Consider the following 4,911-nt stretch of genomic DNA (forward strand, 5'->3'; position numbering starts at 1 on the left):
GAATATCCCTACTGGTTGACCTTGAACCTGGATATGTGACATGCTTTTTCTGAAATAATGTGAGAAGTCATAAAAGGTCCAATGCCTAACAAGGAGTTTGTAAAAAGCATTGTGCAATTCCGTCTATTCTCTTGATCCTCCTCTCTCAAATTATCGTTGCTGTCCAAAATTCAAGAACTAACTAGATTTGTATACTATGAACTGAATATTTTTTCTTCTTCAAAATTCATGTATTCTAATCTTAAATGTGAAATCATCCTCAACATAGATTCCTATATGAAAATAATGCATGATATTAATCTGTTTACTAATAGGATGATGTTATGCAGCAATAGCTAACTGATATAATAATCAATGCAAACAAAAATAAACATATTTAAAATATTAAGGTGTCACTGATGTTTTAACATTTATTCTAATGTCATTAACATTTAAATTTCCTTATAAGTAACCAAGAGAGGTTGAAGGGACATATATGTTTTTGCAGGAATTAATTGTGTTGCTGATTCACAAGTCTCTGTTCCCAAAGGTAATACTGGGTAGAAATTCAAGCTCTTGTGTCATTCATCCTTTAATCATGAGGACTGAGGAGAGTTTAGAGTCCAAAAGAGATAATACAGCAGATAATAGATTTAATGCACATAATGTTCATTTACCTTCATGTTAATGTTTGTGATAAACTTTTTAAAGGGGAAAATATTTGATAGGACAATGGAATGAGTCATATCTTTAGGTAATGGTGAAAATTGGAAAGCAGAAACAGCAATATGGTACAATAAAATTATATAGACAAAGTTCTTCAGTTGGACGAACAAACTTTATTATAAATGGTACCGAGCTTCCACACGCCAATGACTAGAAGTTTTCTATAGTAATTCATTGTATGACTGAACATTTTACTCCAACTCTGAATCTAAGGTTGTCTTAAATCAATGACTTTATGCTGATTTGTCTTTCTTTGTAGACTACTCTTGGAATATGTATTTGGTAAGCAATTCATCTATTCTTTCCCAGAAAATATAGCAGGCACTGTTTACCTGGAGCTGAAAAGAGAAAAAGATCCTGTCCTAATGAGAAGAATAAAATGCTATGACTAACTATAGGACACGTTAGGATGTTTCAGATTACATTATCAAGAAGCACAGTTAAGGTAGTAATTGAGAAATTATACACTCAGAAATGAAAAAGTGTGGTCTCAGTTATTTACCCACAATAAAATTATATTACTGTATTTATATTTGCCAAGTCTACTTGATATTGTAAAACTGAAAAAACACTACTGTATGAGACAAATAACAATCTCCAAATTGCATTTGATCCTTGTTTGGAAATAACATTGGGAAAGTAGGAAAGTGACAAAGAAAAAATCTGTTGGATATCAGCAGAAAGTTTGATAAAGAAGTAGCTTAAGCCGGGCTCGGTGGCTCAGCCTGTAATCCTGCACCTTGGGAGGCTGAGGTGAGTGGATTGCCTGAGCCCGCGGGTTCGAAACCCACCTGTGCAACTTGGTGAGACCTCATCTCTACAATAAGTCAAAAAATTAGCCGGGTGTGGTAGAGTGTGCCTGTAGTTCCGGCTACTTGGAAGGCTGAGGCGGAAGGACTGACAGAGCCCAGCTGGTCGAGGCTGCAGTGGCTGGGAGCCACCACTGCACTCCAGTCTGGGCGACAGAGTGAGACTCCAACTCAAAAAAAAAAAAAAAAAAAAAGAAGTAGCTTAAATTCTATAAAACAGTTAAGATCAATGAAATTGAAACTCTGGAAAATAAATAGAAGGAACAAATTCTGTTTCCAAAATCTGATTCATGAATCACAATTTTTAGACTATGTCCTGGAACTCTGAAATCATATGCACTTTTTGAAAAATGGTCCTTTTAGTACTCTCCTCTGAAAAATTATTTTAGGGCCCACTTTTTGTCCTTATTCTTCAGACTGTAAATGAAGAGGTTCAGTATGGGTGTGACCACAGTGTACATCACTGAGTCTGTTGCAATTGAGTGTGAGTTTTGGGTAGCACCAGAACTAAGGTACACCCCCTAGGCTTATACAATAAAATAAGGAGGCAACTGAGAAGTGAGATGCACCAGTGGAAAATGATTTACCCTTTTTGTGAGCTGATGAGATTGCACGTATGGAAGAAGCTATCTTAGAGTAAGAGTAAAGAATCCCAGCAAGGCATCTCCCACCCAGAAGCACAGCTGCAAAATACACCAACATCTCATTTTAAAAAGTGTCAGAACAAAGAAGGTGAATCACCTGATTAAGTTCACAGAAAAAGTTGGGAATTTCCAAGTTTGTACAAAAGGACAGTGGCAACACCAGTAAGCTTTATAACAAGGAATTCAGGACACTCACAATCTAGGATACCAGAAACAGCTGCCCACATAGCCTGGGGTTCATGATGACTGTGTAGTGCAGGGCATCACAGATGGCCACAAACCAGTTGTAAGTCATCACAGTCAAAAGAAAGCTGTCCAATACTACAAAAAGAACAAAAACATATATCTGGGTGACGCATCCTGCATAGGTTATGGCCTTGCTCTGTGTCTGGATATTCGTGACCATCTTCAGGACAGTGGTAGAGATGAAACAGATGTCTACAATGACAGATTGGAGAGGAAGATGTAGATAGGCATGTGTAAGTGGGAGTCTGAGATTGTGGCCAGGATGATGAGCAGGTTCGCAGCCACTGTCATCAGGCACATGGACAGGAACAGCCCAAAGGGGATGGATTGCAATTTTGATTCCTCTGAGTATCCCAGAAGAAGAAATTCTGAAATTTGTGTATCATTCCCTGGGTCCCTCTGGTTGATGCCATTACGAAGAAAAGAAAAAGAACATGACACAAGTATGCATTACAGATGTATCAGAATTGCTATCATTTATATTGTACAGTCAAAAATTTTAATTTGTAAATAGATATAAAACTATGTATTTATTGTGCAAAACATAATGTTTTAACGTACACATACTTTGTGAAATGGCTAAATATAGCCAAGTAGCATTTGCATTACCTCACATAGTTATAATTTTGTGGTGAGAACACTTAAAATTCACTCATTTAGGCCATTGCTTTGTTAAAGTCTTTGTGTCCACATGACTCTTCAAGCTATGGCTGCCATGTTTCCTAGCTTTGGCCCCCTCCCCTTCCTTGGGGAGGCGAATCTCCTCTATCTGTCTCTAATTTACTTTCTAGATAAACTGTATTTTCTAATCTAAAAAGAAAAAAATTCACTTGCTTAGTATTTTTCAAGATTTTAATAAATCATCATGAATTATACTCACCTTGCTGCAAATAGATTTCTTGAACTTAATTTTTTTGTCTAACTGTAGTTTGGCTCCTCTCAAGCAAAAACTACTGAAGCCCCTCTACCCCCATCCTTCTGTCCAAACACTCCAGTCTCTGGTAAGCTCCATTCTACAAGATGTTGATTGCTGTATTTTTGTGCGACTCTGGTTCTTATTAGGGAACCACCTTGCCATCTTTCATTAGGAATTCTTGTCCCACTCACAGTCTGTTCCTGAGGGCATATATTTTTTAGTTTTAAGGAAAAATGAGTCTGAATATACTCGAAGTATATAAATTGGACATTGCATATTCCAGGTGCTGTACATAACTGAACAATTCAGTACAAAAGTCCCTAACAATCCACTCAAAAAGAAAGAATACAAGAAAATTTAAAATACTATACATTATGGCAGATATCAACAAATCCTATGAAGAACAAGAACAAAGATACAAAGGGAAACTTGGTGTGTGATTTTTTTTACTGGATGTTCAAGCAGGGCTAGAAGATAAAGTGACAATTGACTGAGAGCATGATGAAGACATGGAGGGGGTCACCATGTTTCCTGCAGAAGCGTTAGCAAGAAGAAGGAGTGACTAATGAAAGACCCTGAGGAATGTGCTTCTTTTAGATGTTCGAGGTCAACAAGGTAAACAGTGTGACAGGGAAATGAGCAAGAGAAGATTGATGAAAAATGATGCCAGAGGAGGATGTTGAGAAATGAGGCAGCCTAATAGGTGCTGAAACCTCTCTGTTCAGAGGTTGATAAATTTGCATGGTATTGAGTTAGTTGCAAAGGTGTCCCATAAAATGCAATGTATTCCTTTTTTATTATACGACTTGGAATTCTACTATATATGTTAGATTACCTTTTGGAATATACAGATCAGGTCTCTTTCTCTGAAATTTCCTCTCACTCTAAAGTCCTGACACACACACACACACACACACACACACACACACACACACACACAGAAAGAGAGAGAGAGAAAGAAAGAGAGAAAGACAGAAAGAGAGAGAGAGAGGAGAGATGCACATATATACATGCAGCATACTATGGTATGCTTTACTCCCAGAATCTTCTCACCCCCGTCACAATATTAGAGATGCATATGTACCAGACAAGTTGTGAATATCAAATTTTCCCCCTGGAGAATACAGAAATGGCACCTAGAAATTTCGGTCTGGAAATCTTCCATACATATGTAACCTTGAGTCTCTATTTTGGCATGACTATTTTTGGCTTTGTGCTTAAAGAAATATAAAAACTCTGCACAATAAACAGAGAGAGAGAATTAAGTAAAATTGGAAGTGGGGAGCAGGTAGGGGATGGGGTTAATAAGCTCATCTGGTCCCTGAGAAACAGTAAGGAAGAAAAAGCTTCATTAGATTTGGAGACTTTCCAATTCCTGCTATATCCCCTTGATGACCAGCAAAAATAATAGAAGACAAAGATAAATTTAGCAAATGACAAATAGGATGATATATTTTCTGTTTCACAAAAGTTACAAATTGAGAACCCTAACAGAAAAAAAATGAAATAAGCCAACAATTGAAAAAAGAGAAACACAAAATTTTGACATGAACCAGAAGATTTGTTCTCCCTGTGTCCATCCCGTATTTAT

General features: G+C 37.0%; 1 pseudogene; it reads right to left on the bottom strand.

Moving 5' to 3' along the window:
- Positions 1 to 1,894: 1,894 nt before the first annotated feature.
- LOC110594972 lies at positions 1,895 to 2,803 on the bottom strand (annotated as a pseudogene).
- Positions 2,804 to 4,911: the final 2,108 nt, after the last annotated feature.

Source organism: Carlito syrichta, unplaced genomic scaffold (genome assembly GCF_000164805.1).
Source record: "Carlito syrichta isolate Samal-C Ts95f unplaced genomic scaffold, Tarsius_syrichta-2.0.1 Scaffold189059, whole genome shotgun sequence".
Classification (NCBI taxonomy): Eukaryota; Metazoa; Chordata; class Mammalia; order Primates; family Tarsiidae; genus Carlito; species Carlito syrichta.